General features: G+C 42.9%; 69 non-coding genes and 1 pseudogene across 69 annotated transcripts; all 70 read left to right on the top strand.

Moving 5' to 3' along the window:
* The first annotated feature begins 98 nt into the window (after positions 1–98).
* On the top strand, positions 99–217 carry LOC145560666 (5S ribosomal RNA). The gene has a single exon (XR_014093286.1). It is a non-coding gene; the product is annotated as a 5S ribosomal RNA (ribosomal RNA).
* A 199-nt stretch (positions 218–416) lies between these two features.
* Positions 417–535, top strand: LOC145561249 (5S ribosomal RNA). The gene has a single exon (XR_014093804.1). It is a non-coding gene; the product is annotated as a 5S ribosomal RNA (ribosomal RNA).
* Positions 536–733: 198 nt separating this feature from the next.
* LOC145561351 (5S ribosomal RNA) lies at positions 734–852 on the top strand. Its single transcript, XR_014093899.1, has one exon. It is a non-coding gene; the product is annotated as a 5S ribosomal RNA (ribosomal RNA).
* A 199-nt stretch (positions 853–1051) lies between these two features.
* On the top strand, positions 1052–1170 carry LOC145561362 (5S ribosomal RNA). The gene has a single exon (XR_014093910.1). It is a non-coding gene; the product is annotated as a 5S ribosomal RNA (ribosomal RNA).
* A 198-nt stretch (positions 1171–1368) lies between these two features.
* On the top strand, positions 1369–1487 carry LOC145561370 (5S ribosomal RNA). The gene has a single exon (XR_014093917.1). It is a non-coding gene; the product is annotated as a 5S ribosomal RNA (ribosomal RNA).
* Positions 1488–1685: 198 nt separating this feature from the next.
* LOC145561371 (5S ribosomal RNA) lies at positions 1686–1804 on the top strand. Its single transcript, XR_014093918.1, has one exon. It is a non-coding gene; the product is annotated as a 5S ribosomal RNA (ribosomal RNA).
* A 198-nt stretch (positions 1805–2002) lies between these two features.
* LOC145561250 (5S ribosomal RNA) lies at positions 2003–2121 on the top strand. The gene has a single exon (XR_014093805.1). It is a non-coding gene; the product is annotated as a 5S ribosomal RNA (ribosomal RNA).
* Positions 2122–2320: 199 nt separating this feature from the next.
* Positions 2321–2439, top strand: LOC145561643 (5S ribosomal RNA). Its single transcript, XR_014094179.1, has one exon. It is a non-coding gene; the product is annotated as a 5S ribosomal RNA (ribosomal RNA).
* Positions 2440–2639: 200 nt separating this feature from the next.
* Positions 2640–2758, top strand: LOC145561453 (5S ribosomal RNA). The gene has a single exon (XR_014093997.1). It is a non-coding gene; the product is annotated as a 5S ribosomal RNA (ribosomal RNA).
* A 199-nt stretch (positions 2759–2957) lies between these two features.
* Positions 2958–3076, top strand: LOC145561251 (5S ribosomal RNA). Its single transcript, XR_014093806.1, has one exon. It is a non-coding gene; the product is annotated as a 5S ribosomal RNA (ribosomal RNA).
* A 199-nt stretch (positions 3077–3275) lies between these two features.
* Positions 3276–3394, top strand: LOC145561252 (5S ribosomal RNA). The gene has a single exon (XR_014093807.1). It is a non-coding gene; the product is annotated as a 5S ribosomal RNA (ribosomal RNA).
* A 198-nt stretch (positions 3395–3592) lies between these two features.
* Positions 3593–3711, top strand: LOC145561340 (5S ribosomal RNA). The gene has a single exon (XR_014093889.1). It is a non-coding gene; the product is annotated as a 5S ribosomal RNA (ribosomal RNA).
* A 199-nt stretch (positions 3712–3910) lies between these two features.
* Positions 3911–4029, top strand: LOC145561254 (5S ribosomal RNA). Its single transcript, XR_014093808.1, has one exon. It is a non-coding gene; the product is annotated as a 5S ribosomal RNA (ribosomal RNA).
* A 199-nt stretch (positions 4030–4228) lies between these two features.
* Positions 4229–4347, top strand: LOC145561336 (5S ribosomal RNA). The gene has a single exon (XR_014093885.1). It is a non-coding gene; the product is annotated as a 5S ribosomal RNA (ribosomal RNA).
* Positions 4348–4546: 199 nt separating this feature from the next.
* Positions 4547–4665, top strand: LOC145561255 (5S ribosomal RNA). Its single transcript, XR_014093809.1, has one exon. It is a non-coding gene; the product is annotated as a 5S ribosomal RNA (ribosomal RNA).
* A 199-nt stretch (positions 4666–4864) lies between these two features.
* Positions 4865–4983, top strand: LOC145561256 (5S ribosomal RNA). Its single transcript, XR_014093810.1, has one exon. It is a non-coding gene; the product is annotated as a 5S ribosomal RNA (ribosomal RNA).
* Positions 4984–5182: 199 nt separating this feature from the next.
* LOC145561402 (5S ribosomal RNA) lies at positions 5183–5301 on the top strand. Its single transcript, XR_014093948.1, has one exon. It is a non-coding gene; the product is annotated as a 5S ribosomal RNA (ribosomal RNA).
* Positions 5302–5501: 200 nt separating this feature from the next.
* On the top strand, positions 5502–5620 carry LOC145561359 (5S ribosomal RNA). Its single transcript, XR_014093907.1, has one exon. It is a non-coding gene; the product is annotated as a 5S ribosomal RNA (ribosomal RNA).
* Positions 5621–5819: 199 nt separating this feature from the next.
* Positions 5820–5938, top strand: LOC145561338 (5S ribosomal RNA). Its single transcript, XR_014093887.1, has one exon. It is a non-coding gene; the product is annotated as a 5S ribosomal RNA (ribosomal RNA).
* A 199-nt stretch (positions 5939–6137) lies between these two features.
* Positions 6138–6256, top strand: LOC145561258 (5S ribosomal RNA). The gene has a single exon (XR_014093812.1). It is a non-coding gene; the product is annotated as a 5S ribosomal RNA (ribosomal RNA).
* Positions 6257–6450: 194 nt separating this feature from the next.
* LOC145561419 (5S ribosomal RNA) lies at positions 6451–6569 on the top strand. The gene has a single exon (XR_014093965.1). It is a non-coding gene; the product is annotated as a 5S ribosomal RNA (ribosomal RNA).
* A 200-nt stretch (positions 6570–6769) lies between these two features.
* LOC145561259 (5S ribosomal RNA) lies at positions 6770–6888 on the top strand. The gene has a single exon (XR_014093813.1). It is a non-coding gene; the product is annotated as a 5S ribosomal RNA (ribosomal RNA).
* Positions 6889–7087: 199 nt separating this feature from the next.
* LOC145561260 (5S ribosomal RNA) lies at positions 7088–7206 on the top strand. The gene has a single exon (XR_014093814.1). It is a non-coding gene; the product is annotated as a 5S ribosomal RNA (ribosomal RNA).
* A 199-nt stretch (positions 7207–7405) lies between these two features.
* On the top strand, positions 7406–7524 carry LOC145561261 (5S ribosomal RNA). Its single transcript, XR_014093815.1, has one exon. It is a non-coding gene; the product is annotated as a 5S ribosomal RNA (ribosomal RNA).
* Positions 7525–7718: 194 nt separating this feature from the next.
* On the top strand, positions 7719–7837 carry LOC145561633 (5S ribosomal RNA). Its single transcript, XR_014094170.1, has one exon. It is a non-coding gene; the product is annotated as a 5S ribosomal RNA (ribosomal RNA).
* A 201-nt stretch (positions 7838–8038) lies between these two features.
* On the top strand, positions 8039–8157 carry LOC145561360 (5S ribosomal RNA). Its single transcript, XR_014093908.1, has one exon. It is a non-coding gene; the product is annotated as a 5S ribosomal RNA (ribosomal RNA).
* A 200-nt stretch (positions 8158–8357) lies between these two features.
* On the top strand, positions 8358–8476 carry LOC145560655 (5S ribosomal RNA). The gene has a single exon (XR_014093274.1). It is a non-coding gene; the product is annotated as a 5S ribosomal RNA (ribosomal RNA).
* A 199-nt stretch (positions 8477–8675) lies between these two features.
* On the top strand, positions 8676–8794 carry LOC145561311 (5S ribosomal RNA). The gene has a single exon (XR_014093863.1). It is a non-coding gene; the product is annotated as a 5S ribosomal RNA (ribosomal RNA).
* A 199-nt stretch (positions 8795–8993) lies between these two features.
* On the top strand, positions 8994–9112 carry LOC145561262 (5S ribosomal RNA). Its single transcript, XR_014093816.1, has one exon. It is a non-coding gene; the product is annotated as a 5S ribosomal RNA (ribosomal RNA).
* A 200-nt stretch (positions 9113–9312) lies between these two features.
* On the top strand, positions 9313–9438 carry LOC145560821 (5S ribosomal RNA; annotated as a pseudogene).
* Positions 9439–9637: 199 nt separating this feature from the next.
* LOC145561431 (5S ribosomal RNA) lies at positions 9638–9756 on the top strand. Its single transcript, XR_014093976.1, has one exon. It is a non-coding gene; the product is annotated as a 5S ribosomal RNA (ribosomal RNA).
* Positions 9757–9955: 199 nt separating this feature from the next.
* LOC145561307 (5S ribosomal RNA) lies at positions 9956–10074 on the top strand. Its single transcript, XR_014093859.1, has one exon. It is a non-coding gene; the product is annotated as a 5S ribosomal RNA (ribosomal RNA).
* A 199-nt stretch (positions 10075–10273) lies between these two features.
* Positions 10274–10392, top strand: LOC145560700 (5S ribosomal RNA). Its single transcript, XR_014093323.1, has one exon. It is a non-coding gene; the product is annotated as a 5S ribosomal RNA (ribosomal RNA).
* A 199-nt stretch (positions 10393–10591) lies between these two features.
* LOC145561263 (5S ribosomal RNA) lies at positions 10592–10710 on the top strand. Its single transcript, XR_014093817.1, has one exon. It is a non-coding gene; the product is annotated as a 5S ribosomal RNA (ribosomal RNA).
* Positions 10711–10909: 199 nt separating this feature from the next.
* LOC145561363 (5S ribosomal RNA) lies at positions 10910–11028 on the top strand. The gene has a single exon (XR_014093911.1). It is a non-coding gene; the product is annotated as a 5S ribosomal RNA (ribosomal RNA).
* Positions 11029–11227: 199 nt separating this feature from the next.
* LOC145561264 (5S ribosomal RNA) lies at positions 11228–11346 on the top strand. Its single transcript, XR_014093818.1, has one exon. It is a non-coding gene; the product is annotated as a 5S ribosomal RNA (ribosomal RNA).
* A 199-nt stretch (positions 11347–11545) lies between these two features.
* LOC145561265 (5S ribosomal RNA) lies at positions 11546–11664 on the top strand. The gene has a single exon (XR_014093819.1). It is a non-coding gene; the product is annotated as a 5S ribosomal RNA (ribosomal RNA).
* A 200-nt stretch (positions 11665–11864) lies between these two features.
* On the top strand, positions 11865–11983 carry LOC145561266 (5S ribosomal RNA). The gene has a single exon (XR_014093820.1). It is a non-coding gene; the product is annotated as a 5S ribosomal RNA (ribosomal RNA).
* A 199-nt stretch (positions 11984–12182) lies between these two features.
* On the top strand, positions 12183–12301 carry LOC145561432 (5S ribosomal RNA). The gene has a single exon (XR_014093977.1). It is a non-coding gene; the product is annotated as a 5S ribosomal RNA (ribosomal RNA).
* Positions 12302–12500: 199 nt separating this feature from the next.
* Positions 12501–12619, top strand: LOC145561452 (5S ribosomal RNA). Its single transcript, XR_014093996.1, has one exon. It is a non-coding gene; the product is annotated as a 5S ribosomal RNA (ribosomal RNA).
* A 199-nt stretch (positions 12620–12818) lies between these two features.
* On the top strand, positions 12819–12937 carry LOC145561446 (5S ribosomal RNA). Its single transcript, XR_014093990.1, has one exon. It is a non-coding gene; the product is annotated as a 5S ribosomal RNA (ribosomal RNA).
* A 199-nt stretch (positions 12938–13136) lies between these two features.
* On the top strand, positions 13137–13255 carry LOC145561267 (5S ribosomal RNA). The gene has a single exon (XR_014093821.1). It is a non-coding gene; the product is annotated as a 5S ribosomal RNA (ribosomal RNA).
* Positions 13256–13454: 199 nt separating this feature from the next.
* On the top strand, positions 13455–13573 carry LOC145561314 (5S ribosomal RNA). The gene has a single exon (XR_014093865.1). It is a non-coding gene; the product is annotated as a 5S ribosomal RNA (ribosomal RNA).
* A 199-nt stretch (positions 13574–13772) lies between these two features.
* On the top strand, positions 13773–13891 carry LOC145561270 (5S ribosomal RNA). Its single transcript, XR_014093823.1, has one exon. It is a non-coding gene; the product is annotated as a 5S ribosomal RNA (ribosomal RNA).
* A 199-nt stretch (positions 13892–14090) lies between these two features.
* On the top strand, positions 14091–14209 carry LOC145561271 (5S ribosomal RNA). Its single transcript, XR_014093824.1, has one exon. It is a non-coding gene; the product is annotated as a 5S ribosomal RNA (ribosomal RNA).
* A 199-nt stretch (positions 14210–14408) lies between these two features.
* On the top strand, positions 14409–14527 carry LOC145561272 (5S ribosomal RNA). Its single transcript, XR_014093825.1, has one exon. It is a non-coding gene; the product is annotated as a 5S ribosomal RNA (ribosomal RNA).
* Positions 14528–14726: 199 nt separating this feature from the next.
* LOC145561273 (5S ribosomal RNA) lies at positions 14727–14845 on the top strand. The gene has a single exon (XR_014093826.1). It is a non-coding gene; the product is annotated as a 5S ribosomal RNA (ribosomal RNA).
* Positions 14846–15044: 199 nt separating this feature from the next.
* Positions 15045–15163, top strand: LOC145561274 (5S ribosomal RNA). The gene has a single exon (XR_014093827.1). It is a non-coding gene; the product is annotated as a 5S ribosomal RNA (ribosomal RNA).
* Positions 15164–15362: 199 nt separating this feature from the next.
* Positions 15363–15481, top strand: LOC145561276 (5S ribosomal RNA). The gene has a single exon (XR_014093829.1). It is a non-coding gene; the product is annotated as a 5S ribosomal RNA (ribosomal RNA).
* A 199-nt stretch (positions 15482–15680) lies between these two features.
* LOC145561277 (5S ribosomal RNA) lies at positions 15681–15799 on the top strand. Its single transcript, XR_014093830.1, has one exon. It is a non-coding gene; the product is annotated as a 5S ribosomal RNA (ribosomal RNA).
* A 199-nt stretch (positions 15800–15998) lies between these two features.
* Positions 15999–16117, top strand: LOC145561278 (5S ribosomal RNA). Its single transcript, XR_014093831.1, has one exon. It is a non-coding gene; the product is annotated as a 5S ribosomal RNA (ribosomal RNA).
* A 199-nt stretch (positions 16118–16316) lies between these two features.
* On the top strand, positions 16317–16435 carry LOC145561279 (5S ribosomal RNA). Its single transcript, XR_014093832.1, has one exon. It is a non-coding gene; the product is annotated as a 5S ribosomal RNA (ribosomal RNA).
* Positions 16436–16634: 199 nt separating this feature from the next.
* On the top strand, positions 16635–16753 carry LOC145561319 (5S ribosomal RNA). The gene has a single exon (XR_014093869.1). It is a non-coding gene; the product is annotated as a 5S ribosomal RNA (ribosomal RNA).
* A 199-nt stretch (positions 16754–16952) lies between these two features.
* On the top strand, positions 16953–17071 carry LOC145561369 (5S ribosomal RNA). Its single transcript, XR_014093916.1, has one exon. It is a non-coding gene; the product is annotated as a 5S ribosomal RNA (ribosomal RNA).
* A 199-nt stretch (positions 17072–17270) lies between these two features.
* On the top strand, positions 17271–17389 carry LOC145561280 (5S ribosomal RNA). The gene has a single exon (XR_014093833.1). It is a non-coding gene; the product is annotated as a 5S ribosomal RNA (ribosomal RNA).
* Positions 17390–17588: 199 nt separating this feature from the next.
* On the top strand, positions 17589–17707 carry LOC145561282 (5S ribosomal RNA). Its single transcript, XR_014093835.1, has one exon. It is a non-coding gene; the product is annotated as a 5S ribosomal RNA (ribosomal RNA).
* A 199-nt stretch (positions 17708–17906) lies between these two features.
* Positions 17907–18025, top strand: LOC145561283 (5S ribosomal RNA). Its single transcript, XR_014093836.1, has one exon. It is a non-coding gene; the product is annotated as a 5S ribosomal RNA (ribosomal RNA).
* Positions 18026–18223: 198 nt separating this feature from the next.
* Positions 18224–18342, top strand: LOC145561284 (5S ribosomal RNA). Its single transcript, XR_014093837.1, has one exon. It is a non-coding gene; the product is annotated as a 5S ribosomal RNA (ribosomal RNA).
* Positions 18343–18541: 199 nt separating this feature from the next.
* LOC145561286 (5S ribosomal RNA) lies at positions 18542–18660 on the top strand. Its single transcript, XR_014093838.1, has one exon. It is a non-coding gene; the product is annotated as a 5S ribosomal RNA (ribosomal RNA).
* Positions 18661–18859: 199 nt separating this feature from the next.
* LOC145561287 (5S ribosomal RNA) lies at positions 18860–18978 on the top strand. The gene has a single exon (XR_014093839.1). It is a non-coding gene; the product is annotated as a 5S ribosomal RNA (ribosomal RNA).
* A 200-nt stretch (positions 18979–19178) lies between these two features.
* Positions 19179–19297, top strand: LOC145561288 (5S ribosomal RNA). Its single transcript, XR_014093840.1, has one exon. It is a non-coding gene; the product is annotated as a 5S ribosomal RNA (ribosomal RNA).
* A 200-nt stretch (positions 19298–19497) lies between these two features.
* LOC145561289 (5S ribosomal RNA) lies at positions 19498–19616 on the top strand. The gene has a single exon (XR_014093841.1). It is a non-coding gene; the product is annotated as a 5S ribosomal RNA (ribosomal RNA).
* A 198-nt stretch (positions 19617–19814) lies between these two features.
* On the top strand, positions 19815–19933 carry LOC145560665 (5S ribosomal RNA). Its single transcript, XR_014093284.1, has one exon. It is a non-coding gene; the product is annotated as a 5S ribosomal RNA (ribosomal RNA).
* Positions 19934–20132: 199 nt separating this feature from the next.
* LOC145561450 (5S ribosomal RNA) lies at positions 20133–20251 on the top strand. The gene has a single exon (XR_014093994.1). It is a non-coding gene; the product is annotated as a 5S ribosomal RNA (ribosomal RNA).
* Positions 20252–20450: 199 nt separating this feature from the next.
* Positions 20451–20569, top strand: LOC145561686 (5S ribosomal RNA). Its single transcript, XR_014094220.1, has one exon. It is a non-coding gene; the product is annotated as a 5S ribosomal RNA (ribosomal RNA).
* Positions 20570–20769: 200 nt separating this feature from the next.
* Positions 20770–20888, top strand: LOC145561290 (5S ribosomal RNA). The gene has a single exon (XR_014093843.1). It is a non-coding gene; the product is annotated as a 5S ribosomal RNA (ribosomal RNA).
* A 199-nt stretch (positions 20889–21087) lies between these two features.
* Positions 21088–21206, top strand: LOC145561384 (5S ribosomal RNA). Its single transcript, XR_014093931.1, has one exon. It is a non-coding gene; the product is annotated as a 5S ribosomal RNA (ribosomal RNA).
* A 198-nt stretch (positions 21207–21404) lies between these two features.
* On the top strand, positions 21405–21523 carry LOC145561422 (5S ribosomal RNA). The gene has a single exon (XR_014093968.1). It is a non-coding gene; the product is annotated as a 5S ribosomal RNA (ribosomal RNA).
* A 199-nt stretch (positions 21524–21722) lies between these two features.
* Positions 21723–21841, top strand: LOC145561320 (5S ribosomal RNA). The gene has a single exon (XR_014093870.1). It is a non-coding gene; the product is annotated as a 5S ribosomal RNA (ribosomal RNA).
* Positions 21842–22040: 199 nt separating this feature from the next.
* LOC145561385 (5S ribosomal RNA) lies at positions 22041–22159 on the top strand. The gene has a single exon (XR_014093932.1). It is a non-coding gene; the product is annotated as a 5S ribosomal RNA (ribosomal RNA).
* Positions 22160–22326: the final 167 nt, after the last annotated feature.

Genomic DNA, 22326 nt, shown 5'->3' on the forward strand with positions numbered 1-22326 from the left:
AAATGTTTAATTTGGACGATCGGGCACAAAGTTACGGCATTTCGAAGGAAATTAGGGGCTGGAAAGGGTATAAATACAAAATAGCGTAATAAGTAAAAGGGTGCGATCATACAAGCACTAATGCATCGGATCCCATCAGAACTCCGCAGTTAAGCGTGCTTGGGCGAGAGTAGTACTAGGATGGGTGACCTCCTGGGAAGTCCTCGTGTTGCACCCCTTTTTTGCCGAATTCGTAATTTTTATTTGTTTTCGGTTATTTTGAGATGGGAAATGGTTTGGGACGCGTAGATCTCAAAAAAATAACCAATTTGAAAAAAAAAATGTTTAATTCGGACGATCGGGCACAAAGTTACGGCATTTCGAAGGAAATCAGGGGCTGGAAAGGGTATAAATACAAAATAGCGCAATAAGTAAAAGGGTGCGATCATACCAGCACTAATGCACCGGATCCCATCAGAACTCCGCAGTTAAGCGTGCTTGGGCGAGAGTAGTACTAGGATGGGTGACCTCCTGGGAAGTCCTCGTGTTGCACCCCTTTTTTGCCGAATTCGTAATTTTTATTTGTTTTCGGTTATTTTGAGATGGGAAATGGTTTAAGACGCGTAGATCTCGAAAAAATAACCAATTTGAAAAAAAAATGTTTAATTCGGACGATCGGGCACAAAGTTATGGCATTTCGAAGGAAATCAGGAGCTGGAAAGGGTATAAATACAAAATAGCGCAATAAGTAAAAGGGTGCGATCATACCAGCACTAATGCACCGGATCCCATCAGAACTCCGCAGTTAAGCGTGCTTGGGCGAGAGTAGTACTAGGATGGGTGACCTACTGGGAAGTCCTCGTGTTGCACCCCTTTTTTGCCGAATTCGTAATTTTTATTTGTTTTCGGTCATTTTGAGATGGGAAATGGTTTGGGACGCGTAGATCTCGAAAAAATAACCAATTTGAAAAAAAAAATGTTTAATTCGGACGATCGGGCACAAAGTTACGGCATTTCGAAGGAAATCAGGGGCTGGAAAGGGTTTAAATACAAAATAGCGCAATAAGTAAATGGGTGCGTTCATACCAGCACTAATGCACCGGATCCCATCAGAACTCCGCAGTTAAGCGTGCTTGGGCGAGAGTAGTACTAGGATGGGTGACCTCCTGGGAAGTCCTCGTGTTGCACCCCTTTTTTGCCGAATTCGTAATTTTTATTTGTTTTCGGTTATTTTGAGATGGGAAATGGTTTGGGACGCGTAGATCTCGAAAAATAACAAATTTGAAAAAAAAAATGTTTAATTCGGACGATCGGGCACAAAGTTACGGCATTTCGAAGGAAATCAGGGGCTGGAAAGGGTATAAATACAAAATAGCGCAATAAGTAAAAAGGTGCGATCATACCAGCACTAATGCACCGGATCCCATCAGAACTCCGCAGTTAAGCGTGCTTGGGCGAGAGTAGTACTAGGATGGGTGACCTCCTGGGAAGTCCTCGTGTTGCACCCCTTTTTTGCCGAATTCGTAATTTTTATTTGTTTTCGATTATTTTGAGATGGGAAATGGTTTGGGACGCGTAGATCTCGAAAAATAACAAATTTGAAAAAAAAAATGTTTAATTCGGACGATCAGGCACAAAGTTACGGCATTTCGAAGGAAATCAGGGGCTGGAAAGGGTATAAATACAAAATAGCGCAATAAGTAAAAAGGTGCGATCATACCAGCACTAATGCACCGGATCCCATCAGAACTCCGCAGTTAAGCGTGCTTGGGCGAGAGTAGTACTAGGATGGGTGACCTCCTGGGAAGTCCTCGTGTTGCACCCCTTTTTTGCCGAATTCGTAATTTTTATTTGTTTTCGGTTATTTTGAGATGGGAAATGGTTTGGGACGCGTAGATCTCGAAAAATAACAAATTTGAAAAAAAAAATGTTTAATTCGGACGATCGGGCACAAAGTTACGACATTTCGAAGGAAATCAGGGGCTGGAAAGGGTATAAATACAAAATAGCGCAATAAGTAAATGGGTGCGATCATACCAGCACTAATGCACCGGATCCCATCAGAACTCCGCAGTTAAGCGTGCTTGGGCGAGAGTAGTACTAGGATGGGTGACCTCCTGGGAAGTCCTCGTGTTGCACCCCTTTTTTGCCGAATTCGTAATTTTTATTTGTTTTCGGTTATTTTGAGATGGGAAATGGTTTGGGACGCGTAGATCTCAAAAAAATAACCAATCTGAAAAAAAAAATGTTTAATTCGGACGATCGGGCACAAAGTTACGGCATTTCGAAGGAAATCAAGGGCTGGAAAGGGTATAAATACAAAATAGCGCAATAAGTAAAAGAGTGCGATCATACCAGCACTAATGCACCGGATCCCATCAGAACTCCGCAGTTAAGCGTGCTTGGGAGAGAGTAGTACTAGGATGGGTGACCTCCTGGGAAGTCCTCGTGTTGCACTCTTTTTTTGCTGAATTCGTAATTTTTATTTGTTTTCGATTATTTTGAGATGGGAAATGGTTTGGGACGCGTAGATCTCGAAAAAATAACCAATTTGAAAAAAAAAAATGTTTAATTCGGACGATCGGGCACAAAGTTACGTCATTTCGAAGGAATTTAGGGGCTGGAAAGGGTATAAATACAAAATAGCGCAATAAGTAAATGGGTGCGATCATACCAGCACTAATGCACCGGATCCCATCAGAACTCCGCAATTAAGCGTGCTTGGGCGAGAGTAGTACTATGATGGGTGACCTCCTGGGAAGTCCTCGTGTTGCACCCCTTTTTTGCCGAATTCGTAATTTTTATTTGTTTTCGGTTATTTTGAGATGGGAAATGGTTTGGGACGCGTAGATCTCAAAAAAATAACCAATTTGAAAAAAAAAATGTTTAATTCGGACGATCGGGCACAAAGTTACGGCATTTCGAAGGAAATCAGGGGCTGGAAAGGGTATAAATACAAAATAGCGCAATAAGTAAATGGGTGCGATCATACCAGCACTAATGCACCGGATCCCATCAGAACTCCGCAGTTAAGCGTGCTTGGGCGAGAGTAGTACTAGGATGGGTGACCTCCTGGGAAGTCCTCGTGTTGCACCCCTTTTTTGCCGAATTCGTAATTTTTATTTGTTTTCGGTTATTTTGAGATGGGAAATGGTTTGGGACGCGTAGATCTCGAAAAAATAACCAATTTGAAAAAAAAAATGTTTAATTCGGACGATCGGGCACAAAGTTACGGCATTTCGAAGGAAATCAGGGGCTGGAAAGGGTATAAATACAAAATAGCGCAATAAGTAAAAGGGTGCGATCATACCAGCACTAATGCACCGGATCCCATCAGAACTCCGCAGTTAAGCGTGCTTGGGCGAGAGTAGTACTAGGATGGGTGACCTCCTGGGAAGTCCTCGTGTTGCACCCCTTTTTTGCCGAATTCGTAATTTTTATTTGTTTTCGGTTATTTTGAGATGGGAAATTGTTTGGGACGCGTAGATCTCGAAAAAATAACCAATTTGAAAAAAACATGTTTAATTCGGACGATCGGGCACAAAGTTACGGCATTTCGAAGGAAATCAGGGGCTGGAAAGGGTATAAATACAAAATAGCGCAATAAGTAAAAGGGTGCGATCATACCAGCACTAATGCACCGGATCTCATCAGAACTCCGCAGTTAAGCGTGCTTGGGCGAGAGTAGTACTAGGATGGGTGACCTCCTGGGAAGTCCTCGTGTTGCACCCCTTTTTTGCCGAATTCGTAATTTTTATTTGTTTTCGGTTATTTTGAGATGGGAAATGGTTTGGGACGCGTAGATCTCGAAAAAATAACCAATTTGAAAAAAAAAATGTTTAATTCGGACGATCGGGCACAAAGTTACGGCATTTCTAAGGAAATCAGGGGCTGGAAAGGGTATAAATACAAAATAGCGCAATAAGTAAAAGGGTGCGATCATACCAGCACTAATGCACCGGATCCCATCAGAACTCCGCAGTTAAGCGTGCTTGGGCGAGAGTAGTACTAGGATGGGTGACCTCCTGGGAAGTCCTCGTGTTGCACCCCTTTTTTGCCGAATTCGTAATTTTTATTTTTTTTCGGTTATTTTGAGATGGGAAATGGTTTGGGACGCGTAGATCTCAAAAAAATAACCAATTTGAAAAAAAAAATGTTTAATTCAGACGATCGGGCACAAAGTTACGGCATTTCGAAGGAAATCAGGGGCTGGAAAGGGTATAAATACAAAATAACGCAATAAGTAAAAGGGTGTGATCATACCAGCACTAATGCACCGGATCCCATCAGAACTCCGCAGTTAAGCGTGCTTGGGCGAGAGTAGTACTAGGATGGGTGACCTCCTGGGAAGTCCTCGTGTTGCACCCCTTTTTTGCCGAATTTGTAATTTTTATTTGTTTTCGGTTATTTTGAGTTGGGAAATGGTTTGGGACGCGTAGATCTCAAAAAAATAACCAATTTGAAAAAAAAAATGTTTAATTCGGACGATCGGGCACAAAGTTACGACATTTCGAAGGAAATCAGGGGCTGGAAAGGGTATAAATACAAAATAGCGCAATAAGTAAAAGGGTGCGATCATACCAGCACTAATGCACCGGATCCCATCAGAACTCCGCAGTTAAGCGTGCTTGGGCGAGAGTAGTACTAGGATGGGTGACCTCCTGGGAAGTCCTCGTGTTGCACCCCTTTTTTGCCGAATTCGTAATTTTTATTTGTTTTCGGTTATTTTGAGATGGGAAATGGTTTGGGACGCGTAGATCTCGAAAAAATAACCAATTTGAAAAAAAAAATGTTTAATTCGGACGATCGGGCACAAAGTTACGGCATTTCGAAGGAAATCAGGGGCTGGAAAGGGTATAAATACAAAATAGCGCAATAAGTAAATGGGTGCGATCATACCAGCACTAATGCACCGGATCCCATCAGAACTCCGCAGTTAAGCGTGCTTGGGCGAGAGTAGTACTAGGATGGGTGACCTCCTGGGAAGTCCTCGTGTTGCACCCCTTTTTTGCCGAATTCGTAATTTTTATTTGTTTTCGGTTATTTTGAGATGGGAAATGGTTTGGGACGCGTAGATCTCAAAAAAATAACCAATTTGAAAAAAAAAATGTTTAATTCGGACGATTAGGCACAAAGTTACGGCATTTCGAAGGAAATCAGGGGCTGGAAAGGGTATAAATACAAAATAGCGCAATAAGTAAGAGGGTGCGATCATACCAGCACTAATGCACCGGAACCCATCAGAACTCCGCAGTTAAGCGTGCTTGGGCGAGAGTAGTACTAGGATGGGTGACCTCCTGGGAAGTCCTCGTGTTGCACCCCTTTTTTGCCGAATTCGTAATTTTTATTTGTTTTCGGTTATTTTGGAGATGGGAAATGGTTTGGGACGCGTAGATCTCGAAAAAATAACCAATTTGAAAAAAAAAATGTTTAATTCGGACGATCGGGCACAAAGTTACGGCATTTCGAAGGAAATCAGGGGCTGGAAAGGGTATAAATACAAAATAGCGCAATAAGTAAATGGGTGCGATCATACCAGCACTAATGCACCGGATCCCATCAGAACTCCGCAGTTAAGCGTGCTTGGGCGAGAGTAGTACTAGGATGGGTGACCTCCTAGGAAGTCCTCGTGTTGCACCCCTTTTTTGCCGAATTCGTAATTTTTATTTTTTTTCGGTTATTTTGAGATGGGAAATGGTTTGGGACGCGTAGATCTCGAAAAAATAACCAATTTGAAAAAAAAAATGTTTAATTCGGACGATCGGGCACAAAGTTACGACATTTCGAAGGAAATCAGGGGCTGGAAAGGGTATAAATACAAAATAGCGCAATAGGTAAAAGGGTGCGATCATACCAGCACTAATGCACCGGATCCCATCAGAACTCCGCAGTTAAGCGTGCTTGGGCGAGAGTAGTACTAGAATGGGTGACCTCCTGGGAAGTCCTCGTGTTGCACCCCTTTTTTGCCGAATTCGTAATTTTTATTTGTTTTCGGTTATTTTGAGATGGGAAATGGTTTGGGACGCGTAGATCTCGAAAAAATAACCAATTTGAAAAAAAAAATGTTTAATTCGGACGATCGGGCACAAAGTTACGGCATTTCGAAGGAAATCAAGGGCTGGAAAGGGTATAAATACAAAATAGCGCAATAAGTAAAAGGGTGCGATCATACCAGCACTAATGCACCGGATCCCATCAGAACTCCGCAGTTAAGCGTGCTTGGGCGAGAGTAGTACTAGGATGGGTGACCTCCTGGGAAGTCCTCGTGTTGCACCCCTTTTTTGCCGAATTTGTAATTTTTATTTGTTTTCGGTTATTTTGAGATGGGAAATGGTTTGGGACGCGTAGATCTCGAAAAAATAACCAATTTGAAACAAAAAAATGTTTAATTCGGACGATCGGGCACAAAGTTACGGCATTTCGAAGGAAATCAGGGGCTGGAAAGGGTATAAATACAAAATAGCGCAATAAGGGTGCGATCATACCAGCACTAATGCACCGGATCCCATCAGAACTCCGCAGTTAAGCATGCTTGGGCGAGAGTAGTACTAGGATGGGTGACCTCCTGGGAAGTCCTCGTGTTGCACCCCTTTTTTGCCGAATTCGTAATTTTTATTTGTTTTCGGTTATTTTGAGATGGGAAATGGATTGGGACGCGTAGATCTCGAAAAAATAACCAATTTGAAACAAAAAAATGTTCAATTCGGACGATCGGGCACAAAGTTACGGCATTTCGAAGGAAATCAGGGGCTGGAAAGGGTATAAATACAAAATAGCGCAATAAGTAAATGGGTGCGATCATACCAGCACTAATGCACCGGATCCCATCAGAACTCCGCAGTTAAGCGTGCTTGGGCGAGAGTAGTACTAGGATGGGTGACCTCCTGGGAAGTCCTCGTGTTGCACCCCTTTTTTGCCGAATTCGTAATTTTTATTTGTTTTCGGTTATTTTGAGATGGGAAATGGTTTGGGACGCGTAGATCTCGAAAAAATAACCAATTTGAAAAAAAAAATGTTTAATTCGGACGATCGGGCACAAAGTTACGGCATTTCGAAGGAAATCAGGGGCTGGAAAGGGTATAAATACAAAATAGCGCAATAAGTAAATGGGTGCGATCATACCAGCACTAATGCACCGGATCCCATCAGAACTCCGCAGTTAAGCGTGCTTGGGCGAGAGTAGTACTAGGATGGGTGACCTCCTGGGAAGTCCTCGTGTTGCACCCCTTTTTTGCCGAATTCGTAATTTTTATTTGTTTTCGGTTATTTTGAGATGGGAAATGGTTTGGGACGCGTAGATCTCAAAAAAATAACCAATTTGAAAAAAAAAATGTTTAATTCAGACGATCGGGCACAAAGTTACGGCATTTCGAAGGAAATCAGGGGCTGGAAAGGGTATAAATACAAAATAGCGCAATAAGTAAATGGGTGCGATCATACCAGCACTAATGCACCGGATCCCATCAGAACTCCGCAGTTAAGCGTGCTTGGGCGAGAGTAGTACTAGGATGGGTGACCTCCTGGGAAGTCCTCGTGTTGCACCCCTTTTTTGCCGAATTCGTAATTTTTATTTGTTTTCGGTTATTTTGAGATGGGAAATGGTTTGGGACGCGTAGATCTCGAAAAAATAACCAATTTGAAACAAAAAAATGTTTAATTCGGACGATCAGGCACAAAGTTACGGCATTTCGAAGGAAATCAGGGGCTGGAAAGGGTATAAATACAAAATAGCGCAATAAGGGTGCGATCATACCAGCACTAATGCACCGGATCCCATCAGAACTCCGCAGTTAAGCATGCTTGGGCGAGAGTAGTACTAGGATGGGTGACCTCCTGGGAAGTCCTCGTGTTGCACCTCTTTTTTGCCGAATTCGTAATTTTTATTTGTTTTCGGTTATTTTGAGATGGGAAATGGTTTGGGACGCGTAGATCTCGAAAAAATAACCAATTTGAAAAAAAACAAATGTTTAATTCGGACGATCGGGCACAAAGTTACGGCATTTCGAAGGAAATCAGGGGCTGGAAAGGGTATAAATACAAAATAGCGCAATAAGTAAATGGGTGCGATCATACCAGCACTAATGCACCGGATCCCATCAGAACTCCGCAGTTAAGCGTGCTTGGGCGAGAGTAGTACTAGGATGGGTGACCTCCTAGGAAGTCCTCGTGTTGCACCCCTTTTTTGCCGAATTCGTAATTTTTATTTGTTTTCGGTTATTTTGAGATGGGAAATGGATTGGGACGCGTAGATCTCGAAAAAATAACCAATTTGAAACAAAAAAATGTTTAATTCGGACGATCGGGCACAAAGTTACGGCATTTCGAAGGAAATCAGGGGCTGGAAAGGGTATAAATACAAAATAGCGCAATAAGTAAATGGGTGCGATCATACCAGCACTAATGCACCGGATCCCATCAGAACTCCGTAGTTAAGCGTGCTTGGGCGAGAGTAGTACTAGGATGGGTGACCTCCTGGGAAGTCCTCGTGGTTCACCCCTTTTTTGCCGAATTCGTAATTTTTATTTGTTTTCGGTTATTTTGAGATGGGAAATGGTTTGGGACGCGTAGATCTCGAAAAAATAACCAATTTGAAAAAAAAAATGTTTAATTCGGACGATCGGGCACAAAGTTACGGCATTTCGAAGGAAATCAGGGGCTGGAAAGGGTATAAATACAAAATAGCGCAATAAGTAAATGGGTGCGATCATACCAGCACTAATGCACCGGATCCCATCAGAACTCCGCAGTTAAGCGTGCTTGGGCGAGAGTAGTACTAGGATGGGTGACCTCCTGGGAAATCCTCGTGTTGCACCCCTTTTTTGCCGAATTCGTAATTTTTATTTGTTTTCGGTTATTTTGAGATGGGAAATGGTTTGGGACGCGTAGATCTCGAAAAAATAACCAATTTGAAAAAAAAAATGTTTAATTCGGACGATCAGGCACAAAGTTACGGCATTTCGAAGGAAATCAGGGGCTGGAAAGGGTATAAATACAAAATAGCGCAATAAGTAAAAGGGTGCGATCATACCAGCACTAATGCACCGGATCCCATCAGAACTCCGCAGTTAAGCGTGCTTGGGCGAGAGTAGTACTAGGATGGGTGACCTCCTGGGAAGTCCTCGTGTTGCACCCCTTTTTTGCCGAATTCGTAATTTTTATTTGTTTTCGGTTATTTTGAGATGGGCAATAGTTTGGGACGCGTAGATCTCGAAAAAATAACCAATTTGAAACAAAAAAATGTTTAATTCGGACGATCGGGCACAAAGTTACGGCATTTCGAAGGAAATCAGGGGCTGGAAAGGGTATAAATACAAAATAGCGCAATAAGTAAATGGGTGCGATCATACCAGCACTAATGCACCGGATCCCATCAGGACTCCGCAGTTAATCGTGCTTGGGCGAGAGTAGTACTAGGATGTAGGATGGGTGACCTCCTGGGAAGTCCTCGTGTTGCACCCCTTTTTTGCCGAATTCGTAATTTTTATTTGTTTTCGGTTATTTTGGGATGGGAAATGGTTTGGGACGCGTAGATCTCGAAAAAATAACCAATTTGAAAAAAAAAATGTTTAATTCGGACGATCGGGCACAAAGATACGGCATTTCGAAGGAAATCAGGGGCTGGAAAGGGTATAAATACAAAATAGCGCAATAAGTAAATGGGTGCGATCATACCAGCAATAATGCACCGGATCCCATCAGAACTCCGCAGTTAAGCGTGCTTGGGCGAGAGTAGTACTAGGATGGGTGACCTCCTGGGAAGTCCTCGTGTTGCACCCCTTTTTTGCCGAATTCGTAATTTTTATTTGTTTTCGGTTATTTTGGGATGGGAAATGGTTTGGGACGCGTAGATCTCGAAAAAATAACCAATTTGAAAAAAAAAATGTTTAATTCGGACGATCGGGCACAAAGATACGGCATTTCGAAGGAAATCAGGGGCTGGAAAGGGTATAAATACAAAATAGCGCAATAAGTAAATGGGTGCGATCATACCAGCACTAATGCACCGGATCCCATCAGAACTCCGCAGTTAAGCGTGCTTGGGCGAGAGTAGTACTAGGATGGGTGACCTCCTGGGAAGTCCTCGTGTTGCACCCTTTTTTTGCCGAATTCGTAATTTTTATTTGTTTTTGGTTATTTTGGGATGGGAAATGGTTTGGGACGCGTAGATCTCGAAAAAATAACCAATTTGAAAAAAAAAATGTTTAATTCGGACGATCGGGCACAAAGATACGGCATTTCGAAGGAAATCAGGGGCTGGAAAGGGTATAAATATAAAATAGCGCAATAAGTAAATGGGTGCGATCATACCAGCAATAATGTACCGGATCCCATCAGAACTCCGCAGTTAAGCGTGCTTAGGCGAGAGTAGTACTAGGATGGGTGACCTCCTGGGAAGTCCTCGTGTTGCACCCCTTTTTTGCCGAATTCGTAATTTTTATTTGTTTTCGGTTATTTTGGGATGGGAAATGGTTTGGGACGCGTAGATCTCGAAAAAATAACCAATTTGAAAAAAAAAATGTTTAATTCGGACGATCGGGCACAAAGATACGGTATTTCGAAGGAAATCAGGGGCTGGAAAGGGTGTAAATACAAAATAGCGCAATAAGTAAATGGGTGCGATCATACCAGCACTAATGCACCGGATCCCATCAGAACTCCGCAGTTAAGCGTGCTTGGGCGAGAGTAGTACTAGGATGGGTGACCTCCTGGGAAGTCCTCGTGTTGCACCCCTTTTTTGCCGAATTCGTAATTTTTATTTGTTTTCGGTTATTTTGGGATGGGAAATGGTTTGGGACGCGTAGATCTCGAAAAAATAACCAATTTGAAAAAAAAAATGTTTAATTCGGACGATCGGGCACAAAGATACGGCATTTCGAAGGAAATCAGGGGCTGGAAAGGGTATAAATACAAAATAGCGCAATAAGTAAATTGGTGCGATCATACCAGCACTAATGCACCGGATCCCATCAGAACTCCGCAGTTAAGCGTGCTTGGGCGAGAGTAGTACTAGGATGGGTGACCTCCTGGGAAGTCCTCGTGTTGCACCCCTTTTTTGCCGAATTCGTAATTTTTATTTGTTTTCGGTTATTTTGGGATGGGAAATGGTTTGGGACGCGTAGATCTCGAAAAAATAACCAATTTGAAAAAAAAAATGTTTAATTCGGACGATCGGGCACAAAGATACGGCATTTCGAAGGAAATCAGGGGCTGGAAAGGGTATAAATACAAAATAGCGCAATAAGTAAATGGGTGCGATCATACCAGCACTAATGCACCGGATCCCATCAGAACTCCGCAGTTAAGCGTGCTTGGGCGAGAGTAGTACTAGGATGGGTGACCTCCTGGGAAGTCCTCGTGTTGCACCCCTTTTTTGCCGAATTCGTAATTTTTATTTGTTTTCGGTTATTTTGGGATGGGAAATGGTTTGGGACGCGTAGATCTCGAAAAAATAACCAATTTGAAAAAAAAAATGTTTAATTCGGACGATCGGGCACAAAGATACGGCATTTCGAAGGAAATCAGGGGCTGGAAAGGGTATAAATACAAAATAGCGCAATAAGTAAATGGGTGCGATCATACCAGCACTAATGCACCGGATCCCATCAGAACTCCGCAGTTAAGCGTGCTTGGGCGAGAGTAGTACTAGGATGGGTGACCTCCTGGGAAGTCCTCGTGTTGCACCCCTTTTTTGCCGAATTCGTAATTTTTATTTGTTTTCGGTTATTTTGGGATGGGAAATGGTTTGGGACGCGTAGATCTCGAAAAAATAACCAATTTGAAAAAAAAAAATGTTTAATTCGGACGACCGGGCACAAAGATACGGCATTTCGAAGGAAATCAGGGGCTGGAAAGGGTATAAATACAAAATAGCGCAATAAGTAAATGGGTGCGATCATACCAGCACTAATGCACCGGATCCCATCAGAACTCCGCAGTTAAGCGTGCTTGGGCGAGAGTAGTACTAGGATGGGTGACCTCCTGGGAAGTCCTCGTGTTGCACCCCTTTTTTGCCGAATTCGTAATTTTTATTTGTTTTCGGTTATTTTGGGATGGGAAATGGTTTGGGACGCGTAGATCTCGAAAAAATAACCAATTTGAAAAAAAAAATGTTTAATTCGGACGATCGGGCACAAAGATACGGCATTTCGAAAGAAATCAGGAGCTGGAAAGGGTATAAATACAAAATAGCGCAATAAGTAAATGGGTGCGATCATACCAGCAATAATGCACCGGATCCCATCAGAACTCCGCAGTTAAGCGTGCTTGGGCGAGAGTAGTACTAGGATGGGTGACCTCCTGGGAAGTCCTCGTGTTGCACCCCTTTTTTGCCGAATTCGTAATTTTTATTTGTTTTCGGTTATTTTGGGATGGGAAATGGTTTGGGACGCGTAGATCTCGAAAAAATAACCAATTTGAAAAAAAAAAATGTTTAATTCGGACGATCGGGCACAGAGATCACCATTTCGAAGGAAATCAGGGGCTGGAAAGGGTATAAATACAAAATAGCGCAATAAGTTAATGGGTGCGATCATACCAGCAATAATGCACCGGATCCCATTAGAACTCCGCAGTTAAGCGTGCTTGGGCGAGAGTAGTACTAGGATGGGTGACCTCCTGGGAAGTCCTCGTGTTGCACCCCTTTTTTGCCGAATTCGTAATTTTTATTTGTTTTCGGTTATTTTGGGATGGGAAATGGTTTGGGACGCGTAGATCTCGAAAAAATAACCAATTTGAAAAAAAAAATGTTTAATTCGGACGATCGGGCACAAAGATACGGCATTTCGAAGGAAATCAGGGGCTGGAAAGGGTATAAATACAAAATAGCGCAATAAGTAAATGGGTGCGATCATACCAGCAATAATGCACCGGATCCCATCAGAACTCCGCAGTTAAGCGTGCTTGGGCGAGAGTAGTACTAGGATGGGTGACCTCGTGGGAAGTCCTCGTGTTGCACCCCTTTTTTGCCGAATTCGTAATTTTTATTTGTTTTCGGTTATTTTGGGATGGGAAATGGTTTGGGACGCGTAGATCTCGAAAAAATAACCAATTTGAAAAAAAAAATGTTTAATTCGGACGATCGGGCACAAAGATACGGCATTTCGAAGGAAATCAGGGGCTGGAAAGGGTATAAATACAAAATAGCGCAATAAGTAAATGGGTGCGATCATACCAGCACTAATGCACCGGATCCCATCAGAACTCCGCAGTTAAGCGTGCTTGGGCGAGAGTAGTACTAGGATGGGTGACCTCCTGGGAAGTCCTCGTGTTGCACCCCTTTTTTGCCGAATTCGTAATTTTTATTTGTTTTCGGTTATTTTGGGATGGGAAATGGTTTGGGACGCGTAGATCTCGAAAAAATAACCAATTTGAAAAAAAAAATGTTTAATTCGGACGATCGGGCACAAAGATACGGCATTTCGAAAGAAATCAGGGGCTGGAAAGGGTATAAATACAAAATAGCGCAATAAGTAAATGGGTGCGATCATACCAGCACTAATGCACCGGATCCCATCAGAACTCCGCAGTTAAGCGTGCTTGGGCGAGAGTAGTACTAGGATGGGTGACCTCGTGGGAAGTCCTCGTGTTGCACCCCTTTTTTGCCGAATTCGTAATTTTTATTTGTTTTCGGTTATTTTGGGATGGGAAATGGTTTGGGACGCGTAGATCTCGAAAAAATAACCAATTTGAAAAAAAAAATGTTTAATTCGGACGATCGGGCACAAAGATACGGCATTTCGAAGGAAATCAGGGGCTGGAAAGGGTATAAATACAAAATAGCGCAATAAGTAAATGGGTGCGATCATACCAGCACTAATGCACCGGATCCCATCAGAACTCCGCAGTTAAGCGTGCTTGGGCGAGAGTAGTACTAGGATGGGTGACCTCCTGGGAAGTCCTCGTGTTGCACCCCTTTTTTGCCGAATTCGTAATTTTTATTTGTTTTCGGTTATTTTGGGATGGGAAATGGTTTGGGACGCGTAGATCTCGAAAAAATAACCAATTTGAAAAAAAAAATGTTTAATTCGGACGATCGGGCACAAAGATACGGCATTTCGAAAGAAATCAGGGGCTGGAAAGGGTATAAATACAAAATAGCGCAATAAGTAAATGGGTGCGATCATACCAGCACTAATGCACCGGATCCCATCAGAACTCCGCAGTTAAGCGTGCTTGGGCGAGAGTAGTACTAGGATGGGTGACCTCCTGGGAAGTCCTCGTGTTGCACCCCTTTTTTGCCGAATTCGTAATTTTTATTTGTTTTCGGTTATTTTGGGATGGGAAATGGTTTGGGACGCGTAGATCTCGAAAAAATAACCAATTTGAAAAAAAAAATGTTTAATTCGGACGATCGGGCACAAAGATACGGCATTTCGAAGGAAATCAGGGGCTGGAAAGGGTATAAATACAAAATAGCGCAATAAGTAAATGGGTGCGATCATACCAGCACTAATGCACCGGATCCCATCAGAACTCCGCAGTTAAGCGTGCTTGGGCGAGAGTAGTACTAGGATGGGTGACCTCCTGGGAAGTCCTCGTGTTGCACCCCTTTTTTGCCGAATTCGTAATTTTTATTTGTTTTCGGTTATTTTGGGATGGGAAATGGTTTGGGACGCGTAGATCTCGAAAAAATAACCAATTTGAAAAAAAAAATGTTTAATTCGGACGACCGGGCACAAAGATACGGCATTTCGAAGGAAATCAGGGGCTGGAAAGGGTATAAATACAAAATAGCGCAATAAGTAAATGGGTGCGATCATACCAGCACTAATGCACCGGATCCCATCAGAACTCCGCAGTTAAGCGTGCTTGGGCGAGAGTAGTACTAGGATGGGTGACCTCCTGGGAAGTCCTCGTGTTGCACCCCTTTTTCGCCGAATTCGTAACTTTTATTTGTTTTCGGTTATTTTGGGATGGGAAATGGTTTGGGACGCGTAGATCTCGAAAAAATAACCAATTTGAAAAAAAAAATGTTTAATTCGGACGATCGGGCACAAAGATACGGCATTTCGAAGGAAATCAGGGGCTGGAAAGGGTATAAATACAAAATAGCGCAATAAGTAAATGGGTGCGATCATACCAGCACTAATGCACCGGATCCCATCAGAACTCCGCAGTTAAGCGTGCTTGGGCGAGAGTAGTACTAGGATGGGTGACCTCCTGGGAAGTCCTCGTGTTGCACCCCTTTTTTGCCGAATTCGTAATTTTTATTTGTTTTCGATTATTTTGGGATGGGAAATGGTTTGGGACGCGTAGATCTCGAAAAAATAACCAATTTGAAAAAAAAAATGTTTAATTCGGACGATCGGGCACAAAGATACGGCATTTCGAAGGAAATCAGGGGCTGGAAAGGGTATAAATACAAAATAGCGCAATAAGTAAATGGGTGCGATCATACCAGCACTAATGCACCGGATCCCATCAGAACTCCGCAGTTAAGCGTGCTTGGGCGAGAGTAGTACTAGGATGGGTGACCTCCTGGGAAGTCCTCGTGTTGCACCCCTTTTTTGCCGAATTCGTAATTTTTATTTGTTTTCGGTTATTTTGGGATGGGAAATGGTTTGGGACGCGTAGATCTCGAAAAAATAACCAATTTGAAAAAAAAAATGTTCAATTCGGACGATCGGGCACAAAGATACGGCATTTCGAAGGAAATCAGGGGCTGGAAAGGGTATAAATACAAAATAGCGCAATAAGTAAATGGGTGCGATCATACCAGCACTAATGCACCGGATCCCATCAGAACTCCGCAGTTAAGCGTGCTTGGGCGAGAGTAGTACTAGGATGGGTGACCTCCTGGGAAGTCCTCGTGTTGCACCCCTTTTTTGCCGAATTCGTAATTTTTATTTGTTTTCGGTTATTTTGGGATGGGAAATGGTTTGGGACGCGTAGATCTCGAAAAAATAACCAATTTGAAAAAAAAAATGTTTAATTCGGACGATCGGGCACAAAGATACGGCATTTCGAAGGAAATCAGGGGCTGGAAAGGGTATAAATACAAAATAGCGCAATAAGTAAATGGGTGCGATCATACCAGCACTAATGCACCGGATCCCATCAGAACTCCGCAGTTAAGCGTGCTTGGGCGAGAGTAGTACTAGGATGGGTGACCTCCTGGGAAGTCCTCGTGTTGCACCCCTTTTTCGCCGAATTCGTAACTTTTATTTGTTTTCGGTTATTTTGGGATGGGAAATGGTTTGGGACGCGTAGATCTCGAAAAAATAACCAATTTGAAAAAAAAAATGTTTAATTCGGACGATCGGGCACAAAGATACGGCATTTCGAAGGAAATCAGGGGCTGGAAAGGGTATAAATACAAAATAGCGCAATAAGTAAATGGGTGCGATCATACCAGCACTAATGCACCGGATCCCATCAGAACTCCGCAGTTAAGCGTGCTTGGGCGAGAGTAGTACTAGGATGGGTGACCTCCTGGGAAGTCCTCGTGTTGCACCCCTTTTTTGCCGAATTCGTAATTTTTATTTGTTTTCGGTTATTTTGGGATGGGAAATGGTTTGGGACGCGTAGATCTCGAAAAAATAACCAATTTGAAAAAAAAAATGTTTAATTCGGACGATCGGGCACAAAGATACGGCATTTCGAAGGAAATCAGGGGCTGGAAAGGGTATAAATACAAAATAGCGCAATAAGTAAATGGGTGCGATCATACCAGCACTAATGCACCGGATCCCATCAGAACTCCGCAGTTAAGCGTGCTTGGGCGAGAGTAGTACTAGGATGGGTGACCTCTTGGGAAGTCCTCGTGTTGCACCCCTTTTTCGCCGAATTCGTAACTTTTATTTGTTTTCGGTTATTTTGGGATGGGAAATGGTTTGGGACGCGTAGATCTCGAAAAAATAACCAATTTGAAAAAAAAAATGTTTAATTCGGACGATCGGGCACAAAGATACGGCATTTCGAAGGAAATCAGGGGCTGGAAAGGGTATAAATACAAAATAGCGCAATAAGTAAATGGTTGCGATCATACCAGCACTAATGCACCGGATCCCATCAGAACTCCGCAGTTAAGCGTGCTTGGGCGAGAGTAGTACTAGGATGGGTGACCTCCTGGGAAGTCCTCGTGTTGCACCCCTTTTTTGCCGAATTCGTAATTTTTATTTGTTTTCGGTTATTTTGGGATGGGAAATGGTTTGGGACGCGTAGATCTCGAAAAAATAACCAATTTGAAAAAAAAAATGTTTAATTCGGACGATCGGGCACAAAGATACGGCATTTCGAAGGAAATCAGGGGCTGGAAAGGGTATAAATACAAAATAGCGCAATAAGTAAATGGGTGCGATCATACCAGCACTAATGCACCGGATCCCATCAGAACTCCGCAGTTAAGCGTGCTTGGGCGAGAGTAGTACTAGGATGGGTGACCTCCTGGGAAGTCCTCGTGTTGCACCCCTTTTTTGCCGAATTCGTAATTTTTATTTGTTTTCGGTTATTTTGGGATGGGAAATGGTTTGGGACGCGTAGATCTCGAAAAAATAACCAATTTGAAAAAAAAAATGTTTAATTCGGACGATCGGGCACAAAGATACGGCATTTCGAAGGAAATCAGGGGCTGGAAAGGGTATAAATACAAAATAGCGCAATAAGTAAATGGGTGCGATCATACCAGCACTAATGCACCGGATCCCATCAGAACTCCGCAGTTAAGCGTGCTTGGGCGAGAGTAGTACTAGGATGGGTGACCTCCTGGGAAGTCCTCGTGTTGCACCCCTTTTTTGCCGAATTCGTAATTTTTATTTGTTTTCGGTTATTTTGGGATGGGAAATGGTTTGGGACGCGTAGATCTCGAAAAAATAACCAATTTGAAAAAAAAAATGTTTAATTCGGACGATCGGGCACAAAGATACGGCATTTCGAAGGAAATCAGGGGCTGGAAAGGGTATAAATACAAAATAGCGCAATAAGTAAATGGGTGCGATCATACCAGCACTAATGCACCGGATCCCATCAGAACTCCGCAGTTAAGCGTGCTTGGGCGAGAGTAGTACTAGGATGGGTGACCTCCTGGGAAGTCCTCGTGTTGCACCCCTTTTTTGCCGAATTCGTAATTTTTATTTGTTTTCGGTTATTTTGGGATGGGAAATGGTTTGGGACGCGTAGATCTCGAAAAAATAACCAATTTGAAAAAAAAATGTTTAATTCGGACGATCGGGCACAAAGATACGGCATTTCGAAGGAAATCAGGGGCTGGAAAGGGTATAAATACAAAATAGCGCAATAAGTAAATGGGTGCGATCATACCAGCACTAATGCACCGGATCCCATCAGAACTCCGCAGTTAAGCGTGCTTGGGCGAGAGTAGTACTAGGATGGGTGACCTCCTGGGAAGTCCTCGTGTTGCACCCCTTTTTTGCCGAATTCGTAATTTTTATTTGTTTTCGGTTATTTTGGGATGGGAAATTGTTTGGGACGCGTAGATCTCGAAAAAATAACCAATTTGAAAAAAAAAATGTTTAATTCGGACGATCGGGCACAAAGATACGGCATTTCGAAGGAAATCAGGGGCTGGAAAGGGTATAAATACAAAATAGCGCAATAAGTAAATGGGTGCGATCATACCAGCACTAATGCACCGGATCCCATCAGAACTCCGCAGTTAAGCGTGCTTGGGCGAGAGTAGTACTAGGATGGGTGACCTCCTGGGAAGTCCTCGTGTTGCACCCCTTTTTTGCCGAATTCGTAATTTTTATTTGTTTTCGGTTATTTTGGGATGGGAAATGGTTTGGGACGCGTAGATCTCGAAAAAATAACCAATTTGAAAAAAAAAATGTTTAATTCGGACGATCGGGCACAAAGATACGGCATTTCGAAGGAAATCAGGGGCTGGAAAGGGTATAAATACAAAATAGCGCAATAAGTAAATGGGTGCGATCATACCAGCACTAATGCACCGGATCCCATCAGAACTCCGCAGTTAAGCGTGCTTGGGCGAGAGTAGTACTAGGATGGGTGACCTCCTGGGAAGTCCTCGTGTTGCACCCCTTTTTTGCCGAATTCGTAATTTTTAATTGTTTTCGGTTATTTTGGGATGGGAAATGGTTTGGGACGCGTAGATCTCGAAAAAATAACCAATTTGAAAAAAAAAAATGTTTAATTCGGACGATCGGGCACAAAGATACGGCATTTCGAAGGAAATCAGGGGCTGGAAAGGGTATAAATACAAAATAGCGCAATAAGTAAATGGGTGCGATCATACCAGCACTAATGCACCGGATCCCATCAGAACTCCGCAGTTAAGCGTGCTTGGGCGAGAGTAGTACTAGGATGGGTGACCTCCTGGGAAGTCCTCGTGTTGCACCCCTTTTTTGCCGAATTCGTAATTTTTATTTGTTTTCGGTTATTTTGGGATGGGAAATGGTTTGGGACGCGTAGATCTCGAAAAAATAACCAATTTGAAAAAAAAAAATGTTTAATTCGGACGATCGGGCACAAAGATACGGCATTTCGAAGGAAATCAGGGGCTGGAAAGGGTATAAATACAAAATAGCGCAACAAGTAAATGGGTGCGATCATACCAGCACTAATGCACCGGATCCCATCAGAACTCCGCAGTTAAGCGTGCTTGGGCGAGAGTAGTACTAGGATGGGTGACCTCCTGGGAAGTCCTCGTGTTGCACCCCTTTTTTGCCGAATTCGTAATTTTTAATTGTTTTCGGTTATTTTGGGATGGGAAATGGTTTGGGACGCGTAGATCTCGAAAAAATAACCAATTTGAAAAAAAAATGTTTAATTCGGACTATCGGGCACAAAGATACGGCATTTCGAAGGAAATCAGGGGCTGGAAAGGGTATAAATACAAAATAGCGCAATAAGTAAATGGGTGCGATCATACCAGCACTAATGCACCGGATCCCATCAGAACTCCGCAGTTAAGCGTGCTTGGGCGAGAGTAGTACTAGGATGGGTGAGTTCCTGGGAAGTCCTCGTGTTGCACCCCTTTTTTGCCGAATTCGTAATTTTTATTTGTTTTCGGTTATTTTGGGATGGGAAATGGTTTGGGACGCGTAGATCTCGAAAAAATAACCAATTTGAAAAAAAAAATGTTTAATTCGGACGATCGGGCACAAAGATACGGCATTTCGAAGGAAATCAGGGGCTGGAAAGGGTATAAATACAAAATAGCGCAATAAGTAAATGGGTGCGATCATACCAGCACTAATGCACCGGATCCCATCAGAAATCCGCAGTTAAGCGTGCTTGGGCGAGAGTAGTACTAGGATGGGAGACCTCCTGGGAAGTCCTCGTGTTGCACCCCTTTTTTGCCGAATTCGTAATTTTTATTTGTTTTCGGTTATTTTGGGATGGGAAATGGTTTGGGACGCGTAGATCTCGAAAAAATAACCAATTTGAAAAAAAAAATGTTTAATTCGGACGATCGGGCACAAAGATACGGCATTTCGAAGGAAATCAGGGGCTGGAAAGGGTATAAATACAAAATAGCGCAATAAGTAAATGGGTGCGATCATACCAGCACTAATGCACCGGATCCCATCAGAACTCCGCATTTAAGCGTGCTTGGGCGAGAGTAGTACTAGGATGGGTGACCTCCTGGGAAGTCCTCGTGTTGCACCTTTTTTTTGCCGAATTCGTAATTTTTATTTGTTTTCGGTTATTTTGGGATGGGAAATGGTTTGGGACGCGTAGATCTCGAAAAAATAACCAATTTGAAAAAAAAAAATGTTTAATTCGGACGATCGGGCACAAAGTTACGGCACTTCGAAGGAAATCAGGGGCTGGAAAGGGTATAAATACAAAATAGCGCAATAAGTAAATGGGTGCGATCATACCAGCACTAATGCACCGGATCCCATCAGAACTCCGCAGTTAAGCGTGCTTGGGCGAGAGTAGTACTAGGATGGGTGACCTCCTGGGAAGTCCTCGTGTTGCACCCCTTTTTTGCCGAATTCGTAATTTTTATTTGTTTTCGGTTATTTTGGGATGGGAAATGGTTTGGGACGCGTAGATCTCGAAAAAATAACCAATTTGAAAAAAAAAATGTTTAATTCGGACGATCGGGCACAAAGATACGGCATTTCGAAGGAAATCAGGGGCTGGAAAGGGTATAAATACAAAATAGCGCAATAAGTAAATGGGTGCGATCATACCAGCACTAATGCACCGGATCCCATCAGAACTCCGCAGTTAAGCGTGCTTGGGCGAGAGTAGTACTAGGATGGGTGACCTCCTTGGAAGTCCTCGTGTTGCACCCCTTTTTTGCCGAATTCGTAATTTTTATTAGTTTTCGGTTATTTTGAGATGGGAAATGGTTTGGGACGCGTAGATCTCGAAAAAATAACCAATTTGAAAAAAAAATGTTTAATTCGGACGATCGGGCACAAAGTTACGGCATTTCGAAGGAAATCAGGGGCTGGAAAGGGTATAAATACAAAATAGCGCAATAAGTAAATGGGTGCGATCATACCAGCACTAATGCACCGGATCCCATCAGAACTCCGCAGTTAAGCGTGCTTGGGCGAGAGTAGTACTAGGATGGGTGACCTCCTAGGAAGTCCTCGTGTTGCATCCCTTTTTTGCCGAATTCGTAATTTTTATTTGTTTTCGGTTATTTTGGGATGGGAAATGGTTTGGGACGCGTAGATCTCGAAAAAATAACCAATTTGAAAAAAAAAATGTTTAATTCGGACGATCGGGCACAAAGTTACGGCATTTCGAAGGAAATCAGGGGCTGGAAAGGGTATAAATACAAAATAGCGCAATAAGTAAATGGGTGCGATCATACCAGCACTAATGCACCGGATCCCATCAGAACTCCGCAGTTAAGCGTGCTTGGGCGAGAGTAGTACTAGGATGGGTGACCTCTTGGGAAGTCCTCGTGTTGCACCCCTTTTTTGCCGAATTCGTAATTTTTATTTGTTTTCGGTTATTTTGAGATGGGAAATGGTTTGGGACGCGTAGATCTCAAAAAAATAACAAATTTGAAAAAAAAAATGTTTAATTCGGACGATCGGGCACAAAGTTACGGCATTTTGAAGGAAATCAGGGGCTGGAAAGAGTATAAATACAAAATAGCGCATTAAGTAAATGGGTGCGATCATACCAGCACTAATGCACCGGATCCCATCAGAACTCCGCAGTTAAGCGTGCTTGGGCGAGAGTAGTACTAGGATGGGTGACCTCCTTGGAAGTCCTCGTGTTGCACCCCTTTTTTGCCGAATTCGTAATTTTTATTTGTTTTCGGTTATTTTGGGATGGGAAATGGTTTGGGACGCGTAGATCTCGAAAAAATAACCAATTTGAAAAAAAAAATGTTTAATTCGGACGATCGGGCACAAAGATACGACATTTCGAAGGAAATCAGGGGCTGGAAAG

Source organism: Chenopodium album, chromosome 9 (assembly GCF_948465745.1).
Source record: "Chenopodium album chromosome 9, dcCheAlbu1.1, whole genome shotgun sequence".
Taxonomy (NCBI): Eukaryota; Viridiplantae; Streptophyta; class Magnoliopsida; order Caryophyllales; family Amaranthaceae; genus Chenopodium; species Chenopodium album.